We start from the raw sequence: 13,615 nt of genomic DNA on the forward strand, positions 1-13,615 counted from the left end.
TCTCATGAGAATAAATAGAATACTTAACACTTATTAGATTTAGATGATGCTCACAAAGATGAATAATCTAAACAAAATCTGTAAATCAACTCAATAAATATATATAAAATATACGTCATGTAACATTTTTTCCATGCCCAAACTATCCATTTATAGCTTGGGGGGGGGGCGGGGGGGGGGGGGGGGGAGGATTTGGAGAGCTAACAAGAAAATTAACATTGGTTGCAGGCAATGTGACTCTATAATCTAAGAGAGGATTGGACATTAATATCACATGCCTAAAATGAAATTAATATGTCTTAAGTTGTGATATTGCTATCAGGATTTAACTATGTGATTTTTGAGTCATTCATTGACCCATATTTCATGAGTAGTGATTCAACATGAATCCATCTCTCATGAGAATAAATGAAACACTTAGCACTCATTGGATCTAGATGATGCTCACAGGGGTGAAGCACTGAGACTTCTTGGGAGGTCACCTATCCCAGTACTACTCCAGTATAAGCGCGCTTAACTATGGAGTTGTAGTGCCTACCCCTAGTTCACATTTTGTTTTAATTGCCAAACTCTTTTAGGCCAGTTTTATACTTGATGTTTAGTAGCATTACTTTCAGATTATCAGATGTTGTTTTACACTCAATTTATTATATGATGAGATGACTTGGTACTCTATATTTCATGCATGTATGATGATTATTCAATGTTTTCAATTATCGATGATGATTAGTTCGATGGTTTATTATCACATGTGCTTTCTTATGGATACTTACCACATACTGCATGTGTATGGTGTGTGTGTTTGTTTTCTTTATGTATGGTGTTTCTGATGTGGTTAAGGAAGGGAGTCGTAGTCACCTGCTAGTCGGGATCTACACGATGCACCACTTCCTGCCATTGTCTGTTTAGCTTAGAATATTGTGTCTGTACATGCGTGAATTTTATGCAGGTTGCAGGTATCGGGTATCGACTTCCCTGAATTGCCAGGATGAGCGTACCCTATCGCATTATCTCAATGGTAAGAGAGGGGAGATAAACTCTTAAGTCCAATTCCTAAACCCTTTTAGCCAATTGTCCTAATTGATAATTAGGGCAAGTATCTGAGTTAAGTACCCTCCGAATGCATCAAATGATGTTATTTCGTGATATAACCCTTTTTGTTTGATTTAGTATGTATTTTTCTATGATGGGTTTTCGTATGTTGCTTTATGAGTCCTTGATGTATTTTCTATTAATTAAGTTTAATTAAAAGGATTAATTAATGATTTAATTTAATAGAAAATTATTATGATATTTTAATATTTAATTATATTTAATTAATTGAGAAATTAATTAAATAAAAAGAATTAAATTTGGAAATAAAAATTTTAAGTATAATTTTAGAATGTGATAATATTTATTTAATTTAATAATAATATATATTTAGAGTTCGTTTTTAAATAAATGCTAAATATTATTATAAATTGAATTAATAAATATTTTATCAATTAAAGTTTCTTAAATAAATTAAAAGTGGAAAAGATATTAAATTATTAAAGGTTTTTAGATCGCATGATCTAAGCATGAGTTTAAATATAAAAGAAATTAATTAAAACGATTAATTAATGATTTAATTTAATAGAAGATTATTATGATATTTTAATATTTGATTATATTTAATTAATTGAGAAATTAATTAAATAAAAAGAATTAAATTTGGAGATAAAAGTTTAAGGATAATTTAGAACATTATAATATTTATTTAATTTAATAATAATATATTTAGAGTTCATTTTTAAATAAATGCTAAATATTATTGTTATTTAAGTTAATTAAATATTTTATCAATTAAGTTTCTAAAATAAATTAAAAAGTGAAAATATATTAATTATTAAAAGTTGTAAGATTGCATGATGCGAGCATGTGTTGAAAATAAAGAAATTAATTAAAAAGATAAAATAAGAGGAAATTATAATGTTATTTTAATTTCTTAAAGTGCGCATGGGTTTAAAAGTAATAAAGATTAAAAATAGAAGTCAAGTGGAAAAATTAAATAAAGTTATTTAATGATTCATTTAATATGCATTAAAAAGATAAAGCAAAGATTAATAAAAGATAATTTTGAGTTAACTCAGTTGAGCAAAGAGTCCTCTCGGGTGAACGCACAATTAGTGCCCCGATTTGAGGAGAAAACTCCTTATCACAACTTTGGGGGTTCATTTTGCGGGACACAAATTTGGACAAAGGAATTTGGGGAGACATAAATTTTGGGAGACACTTTTGGAAGCAAATTTCAGAAGGTGAATTCTAAAGAAGATTTTCAGAAGAAAGGTTATCGAAGAGGAGCGAATTCTCTTACAGTTTTTGGAGATTGCATAATAGCATCAGGTTGAGGTAGGGTCTTGTGTTTGATCACAGGTTGAATTATGCAATTTGATAATCCTGTCTTCTTCGTGCTTGTGGATTATAAATCCGAATTGTCTGGATTTCACTGTTTGATCCTTTCGCTCTCTTGTTATGAACCTTATGATACTATATTGTATTTCATCTATATAATAGAATTGGAAGAATAAATCAAATTGAAACCCTCGCTCTAGATGATAGAATTTTACAAATTAAACTAGGGAGAGCTTTTGAAAGGAAAGAAAAGAAAATCTTAATTGGAAATTCAAGTTATATTTATAAAAGTTTATAAAATAAAATAAAATTTGAATTAAAAATAAAATAAAATAAAATGTTTAATTATACATGTTTAGTGATTAGATTGTTTATGTATTAAACAAGGATCTTTTTTTTAAAAAAAATAGTATATATTTAATACTTGGAGGAAACGTATTTAAAAGTTTTTAATTAAAAAGAAAAAAATATATATATATATATGTTGGGAGGGGTTTTACCCACCCCCCACTTACCTACGGCTTCATGTTTTCCCTGCCCCACGTGGATCGCAGTTTGCATGCGATGGGGGTTTGTTTTTCTTAAAAAAATATATAATTAAAAAAAAAAAAAATTAATTAAAAAAATTATATATGCTTTGGGAGGGGGCGGGAATACCCACACCCCCCCGTACCCACCTTCTTGGTGGCTGCCGCCGGCAGTTTGCTAGTGCAGGGACTGCGTCAGCCAGGCTGCCGCAGGCCCTGCGTCAACAGGCCTGCCATGCTGGCTTAGTTAAAAAGGCCGGCGGCCTATATCAAATATATATTGTTTTATTTATTTATTTTTTAAAACTTGTTTTCTTTTATTATTATTTTTAATAATATTAATATTAATTTATAATTATTATTTTTAAATAATAATAATAATTAACAAATTTAATATTATTAATAGATTTTAATATTTAAAAAAATATAATTTAATAATATTATATTAATACATTTCATAATGTAAACTTTGATATTATTTAATAATATTGATAAGTTTTATTATTGTTTAATTAATTTAAATAATAATGTATTTAAAATAAGTTTATTTTATTTAATAAAATTATTAGTAATTATATTAATTATTAATAATTGATAATTCTAGAGTTGATAATATAAGAACTTAGTTGATTATCATTAGTTAATTTAATTAAACATTAGTTTAATTAAAATTAACCATTGATGAATATAGTTAAATGAAAATTGTAAACTGATAAATTACCTATTTATTTTGTTAAGTATCTTGTCTTTAGATCATTTTAGAAAATTGTTTTAAAACCAAATTAGGGTTTTAGCTTGATTCTAATTAAATATAAGAATAGGTTAAGGGATATATTGTAAATCATAAGTACCTGGATTATACACTGGAAACGAGAATAGAAACTTGTACATTTGAATTAACATTATATTATTAAAGATTAAATCAAATTGTGAGACTATTCTATATTTCTATGTGTTATCTGTATTATGGGGTGTTTAGGTTTTGTCCTAGTGTTGACCAATCCTAGGTTGTTACCAGAGGCTCGAGGATTATGTGAATGTGATGTTATGTTGTTTTGATCTCGATCTTTTAAACCCAACCCTGGTGATGTGTTGATATGCTCTATGACATGTTTGTGACTACTGTTTGTTATTGCTTTCTAGTTTCTTGGTGTGAAGCTGAAGTGTATGTATATAAGATACCTGACTTAACCATTTTTGAGTCATCGATCAGTTATATTGGATAACCATTTTTAAGTCATCGATCAGTTATATTTGATAACCATTTTTGAGTCTCGATCAGTTACACTTGGATTGCTTTCGGTCGCTTGAGAGGACTGAAGTGTTTGTTATGTTCTTGATGATGTCATGTGTTGACTTGACCATTTTGGAGTCTTTGATCAGTATTGTGATATATCATTGATGCCTTCAGTTGCTGATAGAGAACTGTTGTGATCATATGATTATTATTTGATGCTTACCTGTTGCTCATGAAGAACTGATGTAATTTTTGTGGCTTATCTTTTATGATATTTTTTAGTTGCTTGTATAGGACTGAGCTGATTTTATTATGATTCTTTGATTTGTGATTTCATGAGCCTAGGGTAGGTTATCTATGTGTAGTGTCGGGAAGTGGCTTGCAATGGGGATCGGGGCCCTAAGAGGCTGCCTGGAGTAACCCATTGTAAGTTGTTTTAACAAGTGAAAACATCTCACCTAAATGCTGACTTAAATGAACCTAATAAGATAATTGTATGTTCTCTCCCATGCCTTGAGTGCTAGTATAGGCTAGGATGGGGTAGAGAGAACGCTTGGTTACGACCTTGCATTCCGCAGTATGCCTCGTCAGTACGAGAGGATACTAGTGGCCGCAGGGATCACTAGGGACCCGGGATTCCTAAGGGATTGCTCGGGTAACTTCTATGTGACTTTTGCGATGACACTTTCTCGCTTGCATAGCAGGTTTCCTACGTGTATTTGTGGTGCCTCTGGGTCTAGATGTCTATCTATGTTGGAACCTTTGCGTTAGTGTACTTTTAGGATTTCTCAGACTTAGAGAGTACTTGTGTTTTGTGTTTTGATACCTTGTTTGGGACTTGAGACTATCTCCTCAGCGCGGTGGGAGTGGACCATTTAGGTTCCACGCGGTCGGGTGGTAGTGCTTTTTACTCTTACCATTGAGATCCGTCCGTGGTCATTGTGGTTGGAGCTTTCTTGGTTGGCATTTACCTTCACTATGTTCTTGGATTATTAGGATGGATGGTTAGATTTTATGATAGATGTTTTATCATTATGGATGTATGGATGTATCAGGTATGTTATTAGTTTCATTTATTCTACTGTACTTTGTATCATGGATTTGAGGATGATGTATCTTTATCTTTACATATGTATATTCTTTTAAGCCTTTCATACCCTGTGACATGTACAGTGGATGATTGAGCATTCCGAATTAATTTGCCAAGAGGCATTCGGAGCAAATGTATATTATGGACATTGGACTTTCTGATTATTCTTTCATATGTATGTGGTAGTTGTTAGACTTAGAACTAATTAAATTTAAATGTGACTCAACGTCTTGGGATCCTTAAGGAATGTAACTTGTGATGTATGTTTGTTGTTGATTACGTGTAAGTGCTTCCGCTACTATATGTTTGAGGTGTATGTTATACATTCTTACTTTAAAAAAAAAAAAAATGTTTAGCAAACTTAGTGAAACTTTAGGTTAATTCTTTTGGATCCCTTGGCGGGGCGTTACAGGAGTTTCCTCCATGGTTAAACCCAAAGCTTGCAACCCCACTTGCAAAACCTTCACCAAGTGATTTGTCTTATGAACCATTCATTAGAAAGCCCCTTATCTCAATTTGACTTGCCGTGAAAATTATCTTCTACTTATCAGTGTTGTTAGAAGTTGTAATCTTTCCTTGGTGTGTTTATAAACCAAGGTTAGATCTCTTTTCTTTATTGTTATAATATATTAGGATATAAGCCAAGGTATCCTAATATATTTCTTTTTCGTTCTTTTTCCACTACATCTTATTTTGTCCTCTAGTGGAATATGTGAGGACAAATATTTATTGTAATTTGTAATTTAGATTATTCCTCCTTAAGAGGAATCTCACACTTGGCCTCACACACTTATGAATGGTGGCATTCATAGACATGGGAGTTACATTCTAACTCCTCTCTCTCATCTCTATTTAAGAGATAACCCTCCTTTCTCATTTCTAATGAGGTTTCTTCCTCTTCTCAATTATTGTATGAGCGATTGCTCTCTCTCTCTCTCTCTCTCTCTCTCTCTCTCTCTCTCTGGCTTTCCATGCCTCATTCATAATGTCACAAGGGGTTTTCTTTGCTTTCCCCTTTCCAAATATCTTGTCTCATGGTGTTGGAGCTTGAAGCTTTCTCTCTCCTATTTTATGGTAATATCTTTTCATGCATTAACTCACTTAGATTCTTTTCTGGTTTTTGCTTATTTCCATATTTCTTTTTCCATTTCTAACAAGTGTCCTAAGTTTTTGTAGTAGGTGATAGGAATTGAGAGTAATTGAGACTAGGAATTAGTCGTTGGATGAAATTTTTGCAAAATTGGTCTATTTAGAAGATATCTTTTTTTTAATAAAAATGATTAAAACCAGTGTTGAATTTTTTTTGGGGATCTTTCTACTACGACTTCACTCAAGGGTATATTTAAGGCATTTTTAGCATACTAGGTTGTTTTGGGATGATATGTCACTGTAAAGGAAGACATGGGGCTGCAAGGGTTTAAAGATCTTCTCTTTGACAAAATGTTAATGTTGGGTATAACTTAGATAATATTGACTCAGCTAAGAATGTCTTTCTTGTATTTTGATAAACATGGTGTGGTAATTCTAAGCTGGGCTTGAATTGTCACCATATGAAAAGTAATTTTTTATATCAAATTATTTATAAATTATTTGCAAGATTAATTAATTAAAAATATATTCTCAAAACTCATATTGAATCTTTTTTTAATTTTTTTTTAAAAATAGGTAAAAATGCATCTAAAAATTGTTTATTAGTCAAAGCAACGCTTGCAAAGTTATTAGATGTGAGTTTTATTTGACCAATTATTATGTAGAATGACAATTTAATCTTTTTTCCAATTACCGAGGAAGCAACAAATTTTAGATAATTAAATAAGACACATCTAAAGGATGAATTCCTATTATCCAATATGGACATGATAGTTGATGTGACAAATCAATATGAAATGTTTTGATTAATAGACAATTTTAAGATATAATCAAAGGATTGTCCTTGAGGACTAGCATAAAAACTATTCATTTGTGTTTGGAGAACTTATTATTGGAATGTCATGGTGCTACACATCAAGATCAATGATCACCATTTTCTATGAAATGTTGCATGCCATATAAAAGATTATGGGGATGACATACAAGTCAAATTAGTTGTCTAGAAAATACATTTAAACATTCTAGCAATCATCTTTAATAATTTAAAAGAGTATAAAGTAAGATTGAATCCTAAGAAATCTACTTTTGGAATCACATTACGTAAGCTCCTAGGTTCATTGCTATAGTAGAAACGCTTTCACTTATGAACATTAGTCAACTCAAAGCTTACAAGGGAAGTTACACTCAGTATGTAGATTTAATTTACTCAACTTGGAAACAAGTACAAATAAGTGCCAACTATTTTAACACCTACTCCACAAAGGAGTTCCTTTCAAATGGATTGTCAAGATGCATTCTAGGTACTCATACCACTTTCTCTCCACTCTAGTATTGATGCTACCTATAGAAGGAAAGCCACTTGTATTCTATATTTTGTTAGTTTGTGGTGACTGATCAGGGAAGTACTGTACATACTTTATAAATTCTTTGAGGTTTGAGGCAGCACCTCAAATTTTTTTTGGGCCGTGGCCGACATATGATCGGCATATGGCCGACATGTTGTAACCCTAAAGCGGCATAAAAATACTTGTATAAAATGGCGTAGGGTTAGGGATTGTTTCATAGTGGTGATGCAAAAATTAGTTTTTGAAATGGTATTGCACTATAAGGGATGACAGATTGTAATCAAGTTGTAATCATTCGATCGTAATAATATCGGACTTGCTGTTTGGTGGACATAGCCCAGGGATTGGGTGAACCACATTAAATCTTGGTGCCTTGTGTTCTTTTCTGTGTGATCTATTATTTTCTGTTATCAGTTATATTTGCATGTAATTGTTATTTTTGTCCGTGGTTTTGTCCTAACATATTTTAGCAACATCCTCCTCCTTGGAAGCTCTCTTAGCCTAACATAATAAATAAGAAAAGGAGAGAGCCATTTATTACATACGTAGACTAATAGTGAGCCATGAGTTAAACTACACAACAACAGAACAAGCACGTCTTGCTTCCTAAAAACTCAAGCATTAAATAGTTGCTAAATATTGCCAAAAAAAAAAAAAAAAAAAACAATGTAGTTAATGATCCAATCAATTACACATTGCTAGTCTCCTCAACTATTTGTTGTGACACAAAGAGTTTTTGTTTACGGTTGAGATATAAGGTGAAAAACCTCTCTCTGTCCATGACTTTTTAACTCGGAGAGCCAACCACACCATCCGTCCGGTTAGAACTGACATATGTGTAAGCTCATGCTGAACTAGCTCGAAGAGCAACCATCCACGGGGGGTGTGGCCTTACCTTAAAATAGTAGGGGTAGGGAGGCCTTAAAATAGTAGGGCCCCTGGGGGTGTGGGAAGGCACCCCGTCGGGAGGATATAGTAGCTTCCCTCCCGCCATAGGATGGTAGGGGTCGAGTTGGATCAGCAGAGCCCATTCTTTTGATAGGCGGAATCAATCCATCCAACTATTGATCGATCGGAAGGAGCAACTGTTCCGGAATGGAATGGAACATAGGGTAAGTGAAAAATGTAATCCGTTGTAGTCTAGTTGGTTAGGATACTCGGCTCTCACCCGAGAGACCCGGGTTCGAGTCCCGGCAACGGAATCTTTTGGCTGGTTCAATCAGGAACAAGGTAACTTCATCCATGCAAAAAGCTATACAAACTTTTTATGCATCGCAGCAAAAACTGCGTCTGCCGGGAGTCGAACCCGGGTCTATTGCTTGGAAGGCAATTATCCTAACCGTTGGACTACAAACGCTGTACGGTTTGAAGTGGAAGCCTCAACATTTATTTAAAATTAATTCAAAGGCATTTTAGTAAAACAGCTATGGCAGTTGAAGCCCAACCACGCATGAAATCCCAAGACAGGCACATTATCTTTCTTTGCCTTGTGTGATGCAACAGGCATCGTAGGAATACTGCATTTGCGTTCTCACTTTATTTTTTTGTCGCGGACAACACAATAGTAAATGGTTGTTAAGATTTCGCTTATGTTACACAATGTTTTAATCAATTATTACGATTGGATGACATTTTACACGTGCGTCTGGGTGGTGTAGTTGGTTATCACGTTAGTCTCACACACTAAAGGTCCCCAGTTCGAACCTGGGCTCAGACAATCTGTTTATTCTTACATAAAGCTTTTACTACTTCACTCGTCCTAAACTACAGGGCCCTGCGACGATGTGATCCTGTGGACCCATAACCCACAGGTCCCACGATCGAATCCTGGCTCTGATACGAAGTTGCAATTAGATGAAGCTTCCGGTACCGTCTTTTCCAGGACACTCTATTTTCCTTTATAAAATCCTTTTTTAGGCAGGGGCGTAGGAAAAGCTGAGTGGAGAAGGAATATTCCTTGGAGATAATGATGTGGATTTAGTTGGGATGATAGCTTCACTGGAAGAGAGCAAATTTTAGAAGTAAACCTAGACAGCTACTAGGTTGTCTCCCTTACCTATATCTCTGCCAATTTCATAGTTTAGTACTGTTATAGCAAGTAGGTATTCAAACTAAAATGCCCGAAGTCTCTATATTTTTGCAGTCTAGCCAAGCCCTCTGGGTGTGTTAGAGCAGATAAAATAGAGTTTTTTTTCCTCAGACCTGCTTCTTGGGATCTTGAAGATCGACTCCTTGCTTGTTACACAAAGTACATATGAATAACACCATTGGTCAAGTTGTACTCTTCAAACACTCTGATTCTGATGTAGATCAAAATGCCTCTTCATACTTGTGTTATAGAGATCTACATCATCTTACTTGAGAGATTCATGGTGATAAAACGGATCACTTAAACATCACACACTAAGAGCTGATTCTTAAGTTAAAAGCAATTAAGACTGATAAGTACTAAATTCTTACATCACGGTGCCAAAATTTTCAGCTTCAAAAGTGGATTTTCTCTGCAAGTTACATCTCTAACTCTAATGGAGTTTGAAATTTTAAATGGAGCAGAGGCAATTGGTACACTTTCTAATATACAGACAATTGATCATTACAATCCAACTTCATTGCTATTTATTCTCATCATTGTAGCCTTAACAAAAGAGCACTTATTTGGTTAAATTTTAATGTTTTTTCCATTCATCTCCACCATTATAATCTAACTTCATTGCTATTTACTCTCATCATTGTAGCCTTAACAAAAGAGCACCTGCTAATAAATACTTCACGTCACAACTGTTCTATATTAGATTTCATAAATTAAAATTGTAGGATAGAATGATATTTCAATTAATATTATGGGGATAGAAAAAATAAGTAATTAATCAATTGTACAAGTTTATTAGTATCAAGAGTACACATTTATTAGAATATTAATACAAAAGTATTAAATCAATTGTACAATTTTTCTTTTATTGTCCAAACAAATGGCATTGTCTACGGTGCAACTTATATGCACCTCTTTTGAGTGTATTTCATTTGTATATAAAAAACTTAAAACTATTTAACACTAGTATGAGTGCATATAAGTTGCATTGTACAAAATATAGGTTATGTTGCAATATAAAAAATGTTTTAGAAGATATTTTGAAATTACTACTTTTTGATCAAGTTATATGTACAATAGTTATAAATAGTTTAACTCTAAAATTAAATTTAAAAAAATATTGAAATTTAATATGTCATTTGAAATCTGTAAGTACACAAAGTTAACCATAATGATTATTGATACAATTCTCCTAATTATAATAATAGATATCACATTAACCATTCTTAAATATATAAAATGTGTAAACCATTCACCTAATTACCACTAACCTACCCCTTGATAGATCTACTTTGATGTCAAATGTCATTTTATATTAAAGATCTTAAGCTATCTCAAAACTTCTTTGGTTGTTGACTAGCATTGTTTGAATAGTGATTTTTCAAAATTTTAAAACTGCTACTTCCATGTATAGGTTTCTTGTTAGACACGTGCTGTTATAGTTATAATTAATAGAATAAATATGTATTATAGTTAATAAAATAAGTATGTATTATATAGTTATAGTTATCAGATAAATATTTTTATATGTACGAAATAAACTATTTAGTTAATACTATTGTATTACATCTATTATATTCTTTCTAATAAAATGAATTCATAAATTACACTTATATAATGTCACGACAATGCCTATTCAATTTTAGTTTATAATTTTATTATAAAATACTGAAAAAGAGAATAAACTATCTTTTTATTATAAAATACTCAAAAAAAAGAATAAACTGTCTTCTCAAATTTGACATAGTATTTGTAATATTCCATACTTTAGCATTTTGACGTGTGCATATTTTAATCTTTAACCACAATGTTTAATAAGAATCAATGCAGAGAAGGAGGTGGTAAAGTTTTGAGATATAGATTTTACAAATTTAAATTGAATTTACTCAAAAAATTCCACTATCCTTTTATAATTTCATTTTCCAAAATTTAATATTATGCATATGCAACTTTATTTTATTACAACTTTAATCTTCTAAAATCTTGCTGTAAAATATGTAATATGAAGGGAGAATAAAAGGGTCTTATAATACCAAATGTATTGAATCATTTCATTTTCCAAAATTTAATATTATGCATATGCAACTTTATTTTATTACAACATTTAATCTTCTAAAATCTTGCTTTAAAATATGTAATATGAAGGGAGAATAAAATGATCTTATAATACCAAATGTATTGAATCAATTATAATTGAGATAAATCATTTTTACCAATATTTTTAATTGATAAAAAAATATAAATTTTAGAAATATTTAAACCAACTGCAAATAATTGAATATAATTAATTAATCTTTGTAAAAATAATTAATGCAATACAAGTACATTAATAACAATAAACCTATATGTTGATATTAAAAGGCAACTTCTAGACAAGAACAATTGAACCAATTTGATACTTAGAAGTCATCATAAGAAACTAGATAAGATAATAGTCAACATACACCAGAATCTATGCCACCTTTGATTTATGGTTAACAATCAAAGAATTAATGTATAAAAAATCATATATAAATTTCAGCTTTTCATGATTACAAATGAACAATTTAGAACTAAAAAGATATGTGCAATACAATTGCTTAGCATCCTTTTTCTCCAAATTTCAAGGGTGGATAATTTTTTTTTTTTTGGTGATGATATTAATATTTTTATTGTTTTTTGTAAGTACCGTTCGGGTTCTTTCTGATGACATAGAAATATTGAAAAATTCAATTTATGGACATTAATTAATATGATTGATTTTTTTGAATTTTAATCTTAAAGGCATGTTGTTTGGGGTGCCTTCAACATTTTATCTATTTTCTTTAATGTTGAGGAAGTAAAGTGTATATGTTAAGAAAAATTAAAATAAAGAGTAATCTTTGATTATAATTTAAGAATGCAAGATTATTTAATTATAAGCATTGTTTTTTTTAATTGTTAATTTTTAAATTTGTGGAAGATTCCAACTTATCATCATTTAGACAAATGCATTCTAAGAATGCAAAATTCTTTAATCATGGACATTGATAAACTTAAATAAGGCATACTAATTGGAAGCAAGAGCACACAAGATACAACATGTATTCAAATATATTTTGAAACATTGTTTACCATATTTTACATATAGATCATTTTTCAATTTTTATAACTATTTCAACATTATATTTAATAGTAAATTTTGATTTCATTATACAAGTTATTGTCATGGGAAAAACTTCATAAATGCTTCAAAATGTGGTATTACAACTTTTACATGGCCATTTCTACTATTCACTTTTTTGAGAATGAACATATGATACATCATTAGTTCCATAAGCCTCTTGTGTTGTAGTAATGGAGAGAGGAGAGTTAACTTTTCCTACTATACAAGCACTAACTCTACTATGTTGCTCTTCATTATACTAAAAGTGAATAGCTTGTGGCATTCTCTTCATTGTTTATTTTCCTCCAAAACTGCTATGTTTAACACCTAGTTGATCATAGTTTGAAATGACTAAGAGGACTACCTTCTTCTAAAATCAACATAAAAAATTACTATCAATTTGACATACACCTTCCATCCTTAAATATCATTGATGTCAATAGGACCTTCAATAATTAAATTGATTAGTTATTAATAAGCTCACTAGGGATCAAGTCCTTGTTTGCACCTATGTATAAGTTCAAATGTCATAATAAATGAGGTAAAGATTGTGCCTCAAATGAATTTGGAAAAATGGACACCCCTTAGTCCTTGACTCTTAGCCAAAGAGGTTTTAGCCTATCACTCATATCCTCAAAGTTGAGTTGTTGTGATCATGTCCTCCATTTAAACATATTATTGCCAATGAACTTCGAAAGGCCCCTTTAGAATCCAACTTCAATTGTTCTCTTGGGAGG

General features: G+C 31.3%; 3 non-coding genes across 3 annotated transcripts; 2 read left to right on the forward strand and 1 right to left on the reverse strand.

Annotated features, from left to right (window-relative positions):
* The first annotated feature begins 8,794 nt into the window (after positions 1 to 8,794).
* On the forward strand, positions 8,795 to 8,867 carry TRNAE-CUC (transfer RNA glutamic acid (anticodon CUC)). The gene has a single exon. It is a non-coding gene; the product is annotated as a tRNA-Glu (tRNA).
* Positions 8,868 to 8,950: 83 nt separating this feature from the next.
* Positions 8,951 to 9,022, reverse strand: TRNAG-UCC (transfer RNA glycine (anticodon UCC)). Its single transcript has one exon. It is a non-coding gene; the product is annotated as a tRNA-Gly (tRNA).
* A 286-nt stretch (positions 9,023 to 9,308) lies between these two features.
* Positions 9,309 to 9,382, forward strand: TRNAV-CAC (transfer RNA valine (anticodon CAC)). The gene has a single exon. It is a non-coding gene; the product is annotated as a tRNA-Val (tRNA).
* The last annotated feature ends 4,233 nt before the right edge of the window (positions 9,383 to 13,615 follow it).

The sequence above is a fragment of the Cupressus sempervirens genome, chromosome 3 (assembly GCF_028749045.1).
Source record: "Cupressus sempervirens isolate cs-2001-9-10 chromosome 3, ASM2874904v1, whole genome shotgun sequence".
In the NCBI taxonomy this organism is placed as follows: Eukaryota; Viridiplantae; Streptophyta; class Pinopsida; order Cupressales; family Cupressaceae; genus Cupressus; species Cupressus sempervirens.